The sequence below is a fragment of the Triticum aestivum genome, chromosome 2A, assembly GCF_018294505.1.
Source record: "Triticum aestivum cultivar Chinese Spring chromosome 2A, IWGSC CS RefSeq v2.1, whole genome shotgun sequence".
NCBI lineage: Eukaryota > Viridiplantae > Streptophyta > Magnoliopsida > Poales > Poaceae > Triticum > Triticum aestivum.
Genome location: NC_057797.1, coordinates 208713621 through 208730339, shown reverse-complemented (window position 1 = coordinate 208730339; position 16719 = coordinate 208713621).

Genomic DNA, 16719 nt, shown 5'->3' with positions numbered 1-16719 from the left:
CGCATCGACCAGCGCCACGGCCGCCCGCCACGCGTCGCCTGGCATGCGCCTCCGCCACCCTTGCTCCGGCTATAAAAGCCGGACTCCTCGCTGGTGAACACCGCACGACAGCAAAAAATTGCCCCCCTTCCACTGCTCGCACACTCCACACGCCCGCTGATGAGCAATGGCAGCGCGGTACCCAGGCGACTCCGCAGCGAAGAACGGCTTCGGCCGCCGCCACCTCCACGAGTGGGAGGCGCGCCTCCTTTTTGAGGCCGACTACCCGGCTCCCCCGGACATGAGGGTGCCGGGTGCGTGGCGCTTGAGTGCCAGCGGCGTGCTGGTGCCACCCGCTCCCACCGGGGCGGACAGGCGGGCAGAGATCGCCCGCGTTGGGTCATCGCTGATGAAGGAGCAGCGGTGAACGCCGGCGTACTCCCCCGACAACAACGCGTTCTGGACGATCTACTTCGACCGCCGCCGTGACGGCCTGATCGCCTCCACCAACGGCGTCGTGCCTCGCGGCCGCCACAACGCCGGAGGGCGGCGCGAGTGGTGGGGGGTGCCCGGCCACACCCTCGAGAACGTCCTCAACTACATCGAGGCCGGCAATACGTCGCACCTCGAGTACCCCGCCCCCGCTCCCCCGTCCTTCTCTCGCCGTCGTGGCAGCTCGTGGATGCCGCGGCGGTTGTCAAACGCGAAGACCTCCTCCTCCTCGGGTGGCTTGCCGGTGGCCTTCGCCGTCAAGCCCGAGCCGTAGGACACGGCGGGGGAGTCCCCGCTAGGGCGCCACACCCATAGCGGCGCGCTGGCCATCCTCGAGGAAGGCCGCGGTGGTCGCCTGCGCCTCGTCCGAACAAAAACCGAGCCGGAGCCTCCCCTGCTCCCGGTGAAGCCGGAGCACCTCGCGATGGCCGCCGACGACGAGACGGCCATGAAGTGGGCGAGGGAGGACTACGTTCACGAGCAGGTGGCTCGCCAGTGCCGCGCCATCGAGGAACTCAAGGCGCGCCGCCACCACCCCGTCCGCGAGGTGGATGGCATCGTCTACCTCGACAGCGACGAGGAGGAGGCCGGGCCATCCCGCGTGACAGGGACGACAGCGGATGGCAGTGCGAGGACGACGACGACGGAGACTACACCGACTTCTACAAGCGCCTAGGCATGTAGAAGCCGGACGGCGGCGAGGCGCGGCGAGGACGGCGTAGCTAGGATGTGTTTGTTTTTTATTTGTTTTTTGTACAAATTTGAATGAATGTCGCCAAGTTTGGATGAATTTTGACGAGTTTGTGCCAAAAAACGCCGAATAGATTTAGCCCTGGGGCCGACCTGGGGGCGACGACTAGGAACGCAGTCGCCCCCACGCCAAAAATCTCGCCGGCTCGCCCCCAGGATGCGTTTTTTCGACGTCCTGGGGGGTCGAACGGCTGGAAATGCTCTTAGATGTCCTGGAGGAAGAGCGCGACGTCGCAAAAGCCCATTCCGCATTTTATCAACAGCAGGCTCATAGGTATCAAAGCAGAGAAGTGCGGGCCAAGACTTATAACATTGGCGAACTTGTTCTACACCTACCGAAGAAGAAAAGGGACAAACTCAAGCCCAAGTGGGAGGGTCCCTTCATCATCGACGAAGTTCTCACCGGAGGAGCGTACCTCCTGCGTAATGCGTCAGACAATCGCCTGGAGCCGAACCCCCAGAACGCGGCTAGACTCTGAAGGTTCTATGCCTAGAGCCAAACTCTTTCTTCGTCCCCTTCCCCCTGTTGCTTCCTTCACCTTTTCTCTCTTTTCTTTTTTTCTTTCTTTTTTTCCTTTAATCTTAAAACTTTCGAGCGGTTAGACCGCGCACCCCTAACGCACACATCTTCAAAAATGTACGTCTATTATACCTGGGGGCTTCTTATATAGAAGCTTGCTATTATTCTCCGATCATTAAGATCATTACATATGCGTTTTCCCATATGTACCTTTTCTTTGCCATTATATGCATCGATATGACTTAAGTTTTGCCCAAAAGCTGGGTTGCCTGGCTCCTGTGCTTATGCCCTATGTTCTCGTTAGTTCGGCTAGGGCATAAAGGGAGCACCTCTGCAATTGTTACTGTCAGGTCATTCGGATGTGTACCTCAGAGTGGGTGAAGCCGAAAGCTAGGGTTCTTAAGGGAATATTCGGTCGGTGGATTAAAGATGTTTTTCGCATTTACTCCATTGTGAACCCCCAGAAGTCACACATACTGCGATTTTTCAATCACAGTCCGGACATGCACATTAACGCATGCACACCTAGGGAAAGGAACCCCTAACGGAACTATTCTCTCTGGAAGATGTTTCTTAAAACTTTAATGTAATATAACATAACTAGCCGGATACAACTTGTCTGTTCAAGCAACTATGACCCCTACGCCTGGTTTCCATGCATGCCCCGGTCTATTCGGCCGCACGGGTATTCGGAAACACTCCGCACCTTCGGGTCCCGAGGTTGAAGAGAAAAGGTCTGTCATGACAATCATTTTACAATTCATCTAGAATTTACATATGTCAAGGAAAGTACATAGTCACTTAGACTCATAAATTTCCTCCTCTATACCATCCAACAGACTATCTAACTTACAATCATGTTGGGAATATTTGGCAGCTACTACTACTTGGTCATATACCAAATTAACGGGCACTTCTTTCCCATCTGACCCTAAAGGTCCAACCCGGGCCATGTGATTCGGATCAAGCTTTATATACTATGTTTTCACCATGGCCCAGACCTCTCGCGCACCCTCCCGGCAGGCCAATATTTTCCATAATCGGATATGTCGCCGCGCTTCCTTGCATAGCTCTACAAGCTCCTCCATACTTCCTGGAGGGGAGGTGGATGGCCATAAGGCCATGGCAACACTCTGCATTGCCTGCCAAGCTTGCTCGTGCATTTGCGACAGCCCCTGCAACAGATCATCTGACAATCCGGACATCTCCTCTTCGGGACGGACTGTCAGCATACCTGCAAACATAACTTTGTCAGTACCTTTCATCTCTGAAATATTATAAGGTAAGTTCGGTCACATACTGAATATGCCGCCTCGCAGCCTTTTATTCTCCTTCACGGAGTCGGCTAGTTGGGCCCTCGTATCTTTCAGTTCCTCGCCCAGCTGGGCGTTGGAATCCTGGAGTTTGTTTTTCTCCTCTCTGACTCGGGTCAGAACGCGCTCGCCTGCGGCATGTAGTCTTTTTGCCTTTTTCTCACCCATTTGAGCGGCCTTCGGTTTCTCTTCCTGTTGGTCAGACGACCCTGTTATGAGACAAGCAACAGTATCAGCACGGCTGGCATATAATCATTGTTTCTTGATGAAGGGAAATATTACCAGAGACGCCTTCTAGAACTTTTCCAATTCGGTGGTAGCAGCAGTTAGCTGTGTCCGGCACTTCTCCAGCTCTTGGGCTAGCAGGTCGTTCTTCTCCGTAAGAACCTGGTTATACAAGGATCCTTAAATCATTTGTACCAACTGCTTCAAGTCTTGGGGGCTGCTGGCACATGGTTATCAAATTCGTACAAGGTAAACTTACTTGCAAATCTTTTAAATGCTGCTCTGAGGCTTTGTTAAGCCCATCTTGAGCAGCTCGGATGTATGCATCAGTCGAGCTGAAAGCGCCGAATGCCTCTCTTGAAAAGCGGGGAGATTTCGTAAAATGGCCCTCCGGCGCCGATGATTCATGGCGCTCTCCACTTCCGAGTTGGTGACGGACATATCTTCCGAGCCCTCGGCGGAAGGATAGTCCGGGGCCACTCCCATATCGGGCCCCATCTCCTCGGCTGGGACTAAATCCTGGCTATTGGGAGTACGACTGGCCGGGTCTCCGGACCCAGTCCGTCGAACCTTTTTTCTGATACAAGACGAACATAGGAGTCATAGTTGGATGCAACTGCTAAAGAACATAGTTGCGGACCCATACCTCTTCGATGAAGGCTCGGCCGTATCTTTGTTTGCCTTCCTCTTTGAAGGCCTGCTCGGCGTGGGGCCCACTCTCTTTGGGGATGCCCCTAGGGTCGCACGGCGTGCCAAACGCCTCCCCTTCTGAGCACAAGACATTGCGGTGGGTGAGGAAGAATGAGAAAACTCACTTCGACAAGGTGTCTCCGGATTACTTAGTGTGAAGCGGGGAGCAGACCGGGGTAGTCGGCAACGATGGGTACATCTGTACCATCATAGCTCGTCTGATAGAATATTCCATCCTCGAGCTCCACAAATATGTCTAGATCTTCTTCATATGCGGGGTCAAGATCCCGGTTGCGATTCTCCGGCTAAGGGGCAGGGTCATGGATCCCCTCGACAGCTTTTCGCCATTCCTATTATAAACGGATAGGATACTGCCCGTCAAAAATAATTCAAGGAGAGGAGTAAAATAGTGGAGTTAAAAGCTTACCCAGCTAGGAGGATTATACATGGAAAATCCGTCTCGATATTGGAGACGGGTCAACTCCTCCTTCTCACCTTTATATAGTTCGGCAAATATTTTGGCCAAAGCGGCGGGGGTCTTCGGTCCCTTCCAACCACAGCGTGAGGCATTGTCTTCCCCATTGTAGTGCCACATGTGTAGCCCTCTATATTGGAGTGGTTGGACCCCCCGCGCTATGGAGATCGCCATTACCTTGACTATTGACAATCCGGACTGGGCAAGCATCTTAATCTTGCCCAGCGGTAGACTGATCTCTGTGTTGTCCTCTTTCTCGAGGCTCCGAGGACACCAGCTATGGCGTTTCTTGAACGGAGCACTTGAAAATTCGGAAGGCCCATACGGACAGGGTCGGGAAGAGCGACATCATCAATATAGAACCATTCGGAAGGCCATTCTTCAGAAGCCTTCTTCGGCGTGTCGGACAGGTATCTGGTGCCAGCGATGCGCCACACCTCGGCTCCCCCACTTCAAATATTGACCCTCCTTGATTGCGAGGGACGAGGCAGAACAATCTTCTCCATAAATCAAAATGGGCCTCGTAGCCCAGGAATAGCTCGCATAAAGCGACATAACCCGCAATATGCAGGATAGAGGCGGGGGTGAGACTATGCAGTTGGAGGCCGTAATACTCCAGCAGACCTCGGAGGAAGGGATGGATCAGAAATCCGACACCTCGTAACAAGAAGGGGACGAAGCATACTCATTCCCCCCTAGATGGATTGGGGAAGTTCTCCGCTTGAGCCCCACCATTGAAGGACGTCATCCCGGCTCGTACGGGGCTCAAATCCGCGGGGGGAAGAAATCCCTGTGTTTCAGCTTCACCAGCTGACTATTAGAAACTGAGCACCTCTCCCAATTCCCCTTTTCGGAGTTGTGGGGACGAGAAGAAGAGCTGGGAGCGCTAGCCATGTTGGGATGGTTCTGCTCCGCAAGCTCTGAGGATCTCTTCTGTGGATTTGGAGGGGATCTAAGATCTATTCTCTTTAAATAGGCACCTTTCTGTTATGGTCAGGGTGGTATATGTAAAAATACCCCGACCTCTTGTATTCATTCAACACGTGGAAGCTGGAGTCAGGAAGGCGTGGAAGCCGAGGGGTGCGACATTAAATGGACAACCGAATACATCACTTTAAAGTCATAAGAGGAAGAACCCGCCTTGCAATGTCGAAGACTATTTGTATGCCGAACACCTCGTCATTGAAGCCTGGTTCGGGGGCTACTGAGGGAGTCCTGGACTAAGGGGTCCTCGGGCGTCCGACCTATTGGATATGGGCCGGACTAATGGGCTGTGAAGATACGAAGATCGAAGACTCTACCTGTGTCCGGATGGAACTCTCCTTGGCGTGGGAGGCTAGCTTGGCAACCAAATATGAATATTCCTTTCTTTGTAACCGACCTTGTGTAACCCTAGATCCCTCCTGTGCTTATATAAACCGGAGGGATAGGTTCGTAGATACCCCCGGATAATTAGAGCCAGACTAGACTTTTAGGGTTTAGTCATTACGATCTCGTGGTAGATCAACTCTTTTAATACTCATATTCATCAAGATCAATCAAGCAGGATGTAGGGTATTACCTCCATAGAGAGGGCCCGAACCTGGGTAAAACATTGTGTCCCCCGTCTCCTGTTACCATCGATCCCAGACGCATAGTTCGGGACCCCCTACACGAGAGCCAGTTTTGACACCGACAGCCGCTCACGTCGACGCTTTGGAGGTGCTTCGGCAGGCTTGTACTTAACCGGATCCTTATTGTCGTTGTTGTCATCCTCTTTGGGTGTATCCACCATGTATATGTCGTATGTGGAGGTGGTCGTCCAACGTCCGGTAAACGGAGGGTTTTGTCCTTGATCGTCTCTGGCATCGTCGTCCATAACGTCGATGTCTTCGGAGGCATAGTCCAGCATGTAGGTTAGATCTTCGACAGTGGCTATGAAGTGGGTGGTGGGTGGGACGTAAAATTTCCCACCCTCAACCCCTAGTCCGGGCTAGGCATAATTCGGAAGCGATTCCTCTGTAATGGCAAGGGATCGCATTAAGTCCAGAGCCTCGTTTAGGAGCGAGGTTTGGACAAAGAAGTGAGAGTCCACAAGGCTGGCCGGGGTGAGAGCCTCCTGGCCGTGCCTGCTTGACGCGGACCTCGAGAGTTCGGATTTAGAGTCCGAGGGAGAATCCAGCACTTTGGCGACAAGGGGAGCTTGGTTTGTCTTTGGGTTTAGCGATGACGTCGTCCCCTCCAGATCTTCAGTAGCAAGTTCCATAATGGCAGGGAGTCCGGCGGGCCCTAAATTCCCATCTTCGAACCTGGTAGTCTGCTTTCGATCTGAGGCCAAAGCGGTGGTCGGGGCGGCGAACCCTTCGAAGATCAAGTCTCCTGGGATATCGGCGACATAGTTTAAGTTCCTGAAACTGATTTGAAGACCAGGGGCGTAGCTGTCGATCTGCTCAAGGTGGCCAATTGAGTTGGCACGTAGTGCGAAGCCATCGAATACGAAAATTTGGTCGGGGGGAAGTCTCCCCCGAAACAGAATCAATGTAGATGATCGAACGAGCCATCGAACCTTCTGTCGACAGCACAGAGGAACTCTCAATGAAAGCACCAATGTCGGTGTCAAAACCGGCCGATCTCGGGTAGGGGGGTCCCAAACTGTGCGTCTGAGTATCAAAGGTAACAGGGGGTAGGGGACACGATGTTTACCCAGGTTCGGGCCCTCTTGACGGAGGTAATACCCTACTTCCTGCTTGATTGACTTTGATGAATATAGGGGTTACAAGAGTTGATATGCCTCGATGTCTAAACCCTAGATGTCTAGCATGTATGATTGCGATTGCCTCTATGGACTAAACCCTCTGGTTTATATAGACACCGAAGGGGACTAGGGTTATACAGAGTCGGTTTACAGAGAAAGGAATCTTCATATCCGAACGCCAAGCTTGCCATCGACGCAAAGGAGGGTCCCATCCGGACACGGGGGGGGGAGCCTTCTATCTTGTATATTCACGGCCCACCAATCCGGCCCACATCACACATCTCGGATGCCCGGGGACCCCCTAATCTAGGACTCCCTCAAGGGGGTGCTTCACCTCCGTGATGTGCCATGTCCCAAGGGGACGGGAACCGTGGAGGCCAAGCTTGAAGCTATGGAACACGACGTCTTTCGGTGCAAGGGAATGGTGGAGCGTGGACTCAACGCCAATCACCTTATGATCACGGACCTCTCCTGTGATCTCAAGGTGGATGCCAAGCCCATGAAGGACATCATCTTCACCCTCGACAAGCAAATCAACTTCCTCCAAAGCCAGATCTATGACCTCCAAAACCAAATCTTTGAATATGAGGCGAGGTTTAAAGGTATGAGTTTGGCTGCTAGTTGCAGGACCCGTGAGAATCACTCCGCTTCTTATGATGGTGGACCACTGCCATGGAAATCTGAGGACAAGATCCCTTCTTCATCACCAACATCATCCTCTTCAGCACCAAAAGAGAACTGAGTATCGGGTATGGGCACTCCCCTTGGCTTCCGCCAAGCTTGTGGGAGTTGCCCCGGTATTGTATCATCCCACTATCTTTTTGCCTTTACTTATTTTAGTTCTATATTTTTCTTTAGATGAATAAAAGTTTAGTTTGATCCTTTCTTCTTTGAGATTTCTTAGTGATCTATCCTTGTAATCGTGTGCAAGTTATATAATAAAGTTTAGTTTGAGTTTTTTCTTTCTTTACTTTCATGTTGCGAATTAAAGAAAAGAAATAAGAAAGAAATGGAGAAAGGAAATAAATAAAAGAAAGGAAATAAATGAAGAAAAGATCATATACTAATCTTATGATAGGTGATGACACCACATAAGGAAAAGTATAAGTAGAAATTTTATTAGAGATTAACAAACATAGCATGAGTCAATGATGCAACTCATGAAAGAATTAATAAGGGAAGAGAAGATTCACATATAAATATACTATCCTAGAAATCTTTTGTGATTGTGAGCCCTCATCAAAATATTATATGCCAAAATTGTAGATGTTGGACAAGGAAGACAACTTAATGGTTTATGTTTGTTTATATTCACACAGAAGTCATATTGTCATGGATCCTTTAACATGTGGTGCTTGCCCCCTATCTTTGCTAGCCAAAAATTCTGCACTAAGTAGAGATACTACTTGTGCATCCAAAAACCCTTAAACCCAAATCTTACTTTCAAGTGTCCACCATACCTACCTAGGGATTGAGAAAGATCCCTCAAGTAAGTTGTCATCGGTGCAAAAAGGCAATAAAAATTGCTTCTAAATGTGTGAGATCATTTAGTGTAAGAGAAAATTGAGTGTTGCACAAACTTGTGATGGTGAAGAATAAAAGCGACAGACTGCATAATAAAGGTCGCTATCACAAGGGGCAGTGCAACGTGACGTTATTTTGCACTAAGGGGTTGAGCATACAAACAAATAAGCGCATGGCAACCTCTACTTCCCTCTGCGAAGGGCCTATCTTTTACTTTTATGTATTTACTTTTATGCAAAGAGTCAAAGTTTTCCTTCTATTCCTTTTTATTTTTCTCCTTTGGCAAGCATCATGTGGTGAGGAAAGATCTAGGCACATATGTCCAGTTGAATATAGATAGCATGAATTATTACTATTGACATCACTCTTGAGGTGAATACATTTTGAGGCGAAACTATAAGCCCCTATCTATCTATGTGTCCGGTTGAAATGTTTTGCTCATGTGTATGTGGTGAGTGTTAGCAATCATAGAAGACTATATGATGGTTGAGTATGTGGACTTGCCTAAAGGCTCCGATACGTGACCCTTCCTGTAAAGATGATGAATTGTAGTTGCAAAGTTGACTGAGAACATAGTTTGTTGGTTCTTAATAGAGTTTTTGCTTTATACTTCAATTGTGTGATGAATTGTTACTTATTCATGAGAAGTATATGATAAAAGTCCTATGATAAAAGTCTTATGTTTAATTTTGTTGCTGTTATAATAATCAACATGATGCTTCTATGTCTGTATTTTCTTTTTATCAACACCTCTCTCTCTCTCTCTCTCTAAGCATGTGGACATGTTTTTGATTTAGGTTTTCGCTTGAGGACAAGCGAGGTCTAAGTTTGGGGGAGTTGATACGCCCATTTTGCATCATGTTTTCTTACTGTTATTTAAGATGTTTTTATCCATAATAATGCTTTTTGGATAATTCTAATGCCTTTTCTCTCATAATATGCAAGGTATACACAAAGAGGGAGAATTCCGGCAGCTCGAAATCTGGACCTGGAAAAGCTACGCTAGGCTACCTATTCTGCACAACTCCAAATAAGCTGAAACCTCACGAAGAATTTTTGAGGAATATTGGAGCAAATAACTACCAAAGGGGGCCCACCAGGTGGGCACAACCCACCTGGGTGCGCCAGGGAGCCCAAGCGCGCCCTGGTGGGTTGTGCTCACCCAGGCCCACCTCCGGTGCCCATCTTCTGGTATATAGGTCATTTTGACCTAGAAAAAATAAGGAGGACTTTCGGGACGGAGCGCCGCCATCTCGAGGCGGAACTTGGGCGGGAGCACTTTTGCCCTCCGGTGGAGCGATTCCGCCGGGGGAACTTCCCTCCCGAAGAGGGAAATCATCGTCATCATCATCACCAACAACTCTCCTATCTTGGGGAGGGCAATCTCCATCAACATCTTCAACAGCACCATCTCATCTCAAACCCTCACTACTAGGGAAAACCTTATACACAGAATCTTATCAGTAGTGCATGTTAAAATGAGGCGCTACTGCTACTTAGCAGTAGCGCGTGGCCAGAAAGGGCGCTACTGCTATCCACTTAGCAGTAGCACGGCAGGAATAGAACACGCTACTACTATAATTCCTACGCCATTGCCGACATGCTAGGTGTAGTAGTAGCACCCTTCTACAAACCGCGCTACTGCTATCAAATTAGTAGTAGCGCGCTTTTAGGGTAGGGCGCTACTGCTAAGTTTGAACTTGTCCACAGGACGGGCCCAGCTTAGCAGTAGCGAGTTTGTTAGGAGCGCGCTACTGCTACAGATTGTAGCAGCAGCGCGTTTTCTTTTCACATGCTACTGCTAAAGCTATTTTGACATAACCCCCACGTGGGCTTCCCTCCTCTGCTTTCTCCCCCAATTCCCCACTCTCTCTTCTCCCCTCGTCGCCTCCGCCGTAGCCCCTGCCCTCGCCCTCGCCGGAGCCCCTGCCCTCGCTCTCCGTCGCAGTCTGCCCTCGATGTCGATGTGCGCCTGTGCCTCCTCCCCCTCGACCTCGACCTTGCCGGAGCCTCTGCCCTCGCTCTCCGCCATCGTCTCCCTCGACCCCGCCTCGCCGCCGTCTCCCTCGACCTTGCCTCGCCGCCGTCTCCCCCGACCCTGCCTCGCCGCCGTCTTCCTCGACTCTGCCTCGCTGCACCTCGGTGTCGCCGTCTCCCCCGACCCCATCTCTCTCTCCACCCTCTATAAGCACTCTCCCCTCCCCTCTTCTTTGCTCTCTGCTCTCTCTCTCTCTCTCGTTCTCTCTCTCTCTGTTAGTATGAACCATAGCTATTTAGTGCTAGTTAGTATGAACCCTAGGCTATTTTTAGTGCTAGTTAGTTAATTACAATTAGTATGAACCCTAGTTAAAAAACCTAGGACAGATTATTGGCTATTTTTTAGTGGTGTTAGTATGAACCCTAGGTTTCAAACTATTGCGATTTTTTAATTAAAGCAATTGTTTCTATTTATTATTTTTTAGTTAAAGCAATTGTTGCTATTTAAAAAAACTTCTTGCATTTTTCTTCAAGTTCTATATTTTTCTTCCTGCTATATGCAAATTTGAAGTGGACATGTGATTTGGATGTGTCACATTTGAAATTTGGACATGTCATATTTGTACATGTGATGTTTTGGACATGTTATATTCGAAAAATGATGATTATGTGCAGGGTAAATGATCCGAGCGGTTCTCGGGGGCCAGCCATAAATGGTTCAAAAGCAGACATGAAGCATAAGCTAGTTACTTGAGGTTCACGTTAACGCGAGAGAGGACTCATAACCGCTGCCTCATGTACTGCATAGTTCCGCTCTCACTCATAGTGATAGCTCTTCTTGTCTATATCATTGTTTAGATGGATGCCGATGTAGTTGCAAGTATTTGAGGCATCTCATAACTTGTATCGCTATTTCGAGAGAGACGTCATTTTGTGTTGGATGATGATTATGGTGATGACATGATCAATTTAATGAGGCTATTTGTATGTGTATGATATGATCAGATTTGTATGTGTATGATATGCTAGAGACTATTGTATAAAACACCAAAAAAAAATTCAGCAGCACAAAATATGGAGCAGAAGAAAAAATTCAGAAACTAATAACAGTAGCGCGGGGTATGGCTTTAGTAGCAGCGAGGTCTTAGCAGTAGCGCCTTTTATACTAGGGCTCTATAGATATTAGCAGCAGTGCATTTTTACGATGACCGCTACTGCTATCCCTAGATAACAGTAGCGCGGGTTAGCACGCGCTACTGCTAAGCATTAGCTGTAGCGCCGTATCAGTAGCGCAGCTGCCCGCGCTACTGATAAGCATTTTACCTGCGCTACTGCTAGGCTTTTCCCTAGTAGTGCCTAGTTCATCTCTTGTGTTCAATCTTGTTACCGTAACTATAGATTGGTGCTTGTGGGTGACTAGTAGTGTTGATTACATCTTGTAGTTGATTACTATATGGTTTATTTGGTGGAAGATTATATGTTCAGATCCATTATGCTATTTAATATCCCTCTGATCTTGAGCATGATTATCATTTGTGAGTAGTTACTTTTTTCTTGAGGTCACAGGAGAAATCATGTTGCAAGTAATCATGTGAACTTGATATGTGTTCGATATTTTGATAGTATGTATGTTGTGATTCCCTTAGTGGTGTCATGTGAACATCGACTACATGACACTTCACCATATTTGGGCCTAAGGGAATGCATTGTGGAGTAGAAATTAGATGATGGGTTGTGAGAGTGACAAAAGGTTAAACCCCAGTTTATGCGCTATTCCGTAAGAGACCGATTGGATCCAAAAGTTTAATGTTATGGTTAGAATTTATTCTTAATACTTTTCTCGTAGTTGCGGATGCTTGCGGGAGGGTTAAAGATAAGTAGGATGTTTGTTCAAGTATGAACAACACCTAAGCACCGGTCCACCCACATATCAAATTATCAAAGTATCGAACACGAATTAAACCAACATGATGAAAGTGACTAGATGAAAATCCCGTGTACCCTCAAGAACACTTTGCTTATCATAAGAGACCGTTTTGGCCTGTCCATTGCCTCAAAAGGATTGGGCTACCTTGCTGCACTTTTCCTACTATTATCGTTACTTGCTCATTACTATTTACCTTGCTATCAAACTACTCTGCTACTTAGAATTTCAGCACTTGCAGACATTACCTTACTGAAAACCACTTGTCATTTCCTTCTGCTCGTCGTTGGGTTCGACACTCTTACTTATCGAAAAGAACTACAATTGATACCCTATACTTGTGGGTCACCACTGCGTCATCGAACTGTGGCAGTAGCTTTCGCTTCGGGTAGCTTTCCGTCTGTTGCTTGTGGTCGTACTCCTCTTCGGTGTCCTGGACCTTAGTCCACCTCTCGTTGAGGGTGTCCTGTTTGGCCTTTATTTTCTGCCATTGTTTCTTCAGGCTACACGCGGTGGCGATAGTGGCTCTCGGCGTCCGAACCTTGCTTCCGCATCGAGGCCCGAAGATGGGTCTTTGGTGGGCATTGTGAGCGTGGCTGAAGGGGATTCCTGGCCTCCACTCGAAGTGGGGCCGTCCGGGCTCAAGGCTGGCGGAAGGACCAGGGCCGATCCGTAGATCGGATCGGTGAGAGGCTCTAGAGCGGGCACAGCGAGGCCCATGGGGGTGCGGGAAGAGGTCGTGAATCCGGTAAAGACCAGATCGCCTCGTACATCCGCTACGTACTCCAAATTAACGAATCGAATCCGGTGCTCAGGGGCGAAATTATCGATTTGGTCTCGATGGCCTGCTGAGTTGGCGTGTAGCACGATGCTGCCGAATGCGAAGAGTTGGCCGGTGACAAAGAGGTCCCTAGAGCTGATGCCCTCTGCGATGATCAGGTGAGCCATTGACCCTTGAGAGACCCAACATCGGAACTCTAAATGAAAGCACCAACGTCGGTGTCAAAACCGGCGGATCTCGGGTAGGGGGTCCCAAGCTGTGGATCTAGGATCAATGGGGAACAAGGGACGATGAACACAGTGTTTACCCAGGTTCGGGCCCTCTCGAAGAGGTAAAACCCTACGTCCTGCTTGATTGTATTTGATGTATGATGTGGTTATAGAGTAGATCTACCTTGAGATCAGGTGAGTTAAACCCTAAGTTTATGAGGTGATGGATGTAGCTCTAACCATAAAGACTAAAACCCTCCGGTTTATATAAGCACCGGTAGGGTTAGGGTTACGTGCGATCGGTTACAAGGAGGGAAAGATCCTGGCTAATCTTGGCTTGGAGGGCACACCATGACTCCGAAGATTCCTTATCCGGCCACATATCCGTTCTCTGGCCTGGCTCCATAGTAGCCCATCGATCTGGCCCGAACACAACAGGCCAGCAGCCCAAGGACCCTTTAATCCAGGACTCTCTCAGAGGGTGCAAGTTATAGGTTGCACCAATAAAAAGGACAAATTACACCGTGCGATATGTAGAGTTTGCATCTTGTCCATAAAGGAATACAAGTCCCACTATGTGGAAGCGGGGCCAGGCTGGCAATATTAAGGGCCCTATGCCGAACTCTAAAATGGGATCACTAAAGTGTGCCTAACAATGTGTCATTGACTGTATCAACGAAGCAAATAGGTGAGATGCATGATTGTATGTTCTTATCGCGGGTTCGATCTAAAGAGTACGATGCTGGAAATTTTATCACTTTGAGCGGTCATGGCCTGGGCATGTGCGGGGCATGTTTGTTATTTGTTTTTTTAACTGACATGTTTGTTATCGTTCAAAGTAAAAGTTATGTTAAAAAAGGACCTCAATAAGTCCCGAACGTTCGAAATTTAAGCATATCATCCTGAACGTTTTTTGATGGCAACTTTAGTTGCTGTGAGGTGGCAACTTTAGTTGTTAATATATGGCAACTTTGTTCTATTTCAATTTTTTATCAGAAAATTGCCATGTTTTCCAACATCGCCTTATTACTAAAGTTACCATGAAAAGAGTTCGGGATGACATGCTTAAAAATCGAACGTTCGGGATTTATCTATTCCATAAAAAAATTATCGGAATCAATCAAAATGTGATCTAATTGCAATGGTATGAATGTCAGGAACAAGTGAAAATGGCTTGTAATTTGGATGTTCGGTGTAAGAAATATAGCAATAGTTCGGGGCGCACGTTATGCCGAGCGAAAACAGCCATGTATAGCACCTGTGCGCACGGTTCAGCATTTACAAGTTGGAAATTTCTGCAGGCAACGAGTTGGAACCGGCAGCATCCAAATCTAGCTGCAGATCGATGTGTGCGCGACCAATGATGGCCCTAGCTCCATATGCATCAGACTAGCCACACTGGGAGTAACTTCAGCAGTAACATTGAGTCCAACTCAGCAAATTTACTTATATGGCAATGAGTTAATGAGGAGAGAGGTAGTTTGAGTAACTTAGCTAGTTACCGTAACATCACATGTCCTAATGTAATATGAGTCTATAACCTAACAAATAAGGCTTTCCATGTTACCATATTTATATTACTACCCACTATGAAGGTAGTAATATAGTTTAGGGATATGTGTATGGGAAAATACACAGGAGCTCTTGTGTGCTCCGCACCCCTATACGAAAAATATTCGTAAAAAAATCCCAGAAAATCAAAAAAATCCAAAATTTCGGGATGTCAAACCTGGTTTCCCAATCTACTTTCGTGTGAAATTTCGTGAAAAAATATCAAAAAATGTATCCGTGGCGAAGGAATTACTGCCCGGAAAAAAATGTACCCAAACAGTGTTTTGCTATATATATATATATATATATATATATATATATATATATATATATATATATATATATACGGCTGCGCTAAAGTGCGCCTGAGCGCAAAGTTGCTAATCGTGCGCTCCGGTCAGACTACGCGCACCACTCCCTCGCCTCTGTAATCAAGGAACCATCGAACCTCGCGTATTTTTCTTCCACCTAGTAGTAAATTTAGTGGGAAACCTAGTAACGATATTAATTTCATTACTATTGCCTCCCACTCGTTCACGATCCCGCGCACATATGACATAGTAATGAACAATAGGAAACATAGTAAAAGAATTTATTATGTTACTGCTGCCCGATCTTGTTTTATTAGTGTTCGCTTCCATTTCCATGGCTCGTAAAAAACTATGGAATATAGTAATCAACCATCATAACCGTTACTGTGTGGACAATTGTCCTAGTAAATGTATTGAGAATTAGTAGTAATAAGAGTTCTCCAATGGTAAAGCGAGAGTATTTGCTAAAGTAATTGAGCGATTTTTCACATGGCTGATCATTGTAAAGTTGAAAAGTTTCAGGCTGTAGTAACACATAAAATGCAAATTACTACATGCGGCTTGCCACTTACGATCAAAAGAAAGTGTGGAACCACGTGGGGTGGGGTGGATCTGCGGAGGGGTGCACATGCAGTTACTTTTTTCCTAATCTAGTTACGGCTCAATGGGCAGCGCGCATAATCATAATTCTACGCTCTGGCTCACTTTAGCAAGTCTATATATATATATATATATATATATATATATATATATATATATATATATATATATATATATATATATATATATATATAGGGAAAATCCATCCTACCACCCGGTGGTAGTTACCCCACATGTCTCATATACTAGCATGTGGTATTATATATACTATTTTATTGTTTCAAATATGTTCATATACTATATCTAAGATAGTTCAAAACAAGTTACATAAAAAAATTGCATATGAGCCCATAGTTTTTGTTATATTTATGAAATGCGTACATATTTGTACGTAAAAAAGATCATACTCAAAAAATGGTACATACTACCTAAAAATTTATGTATATACTACCTAATCATTGTTATATACTACATACTACACATACATACTCTCGATTTTGAAAGATACTACATACAACATACAAAACGCAAGTGGTGGTAACTACTACTGCTTGTATGAAATTTTTGTCTTTTTTGCCGTGAATACGTTTTCTGATATTTTTTCACCAAATTTCAGACAGGAGTAGATCGGGAACCCACGTTTAATATCCCCAAATCCCAGATT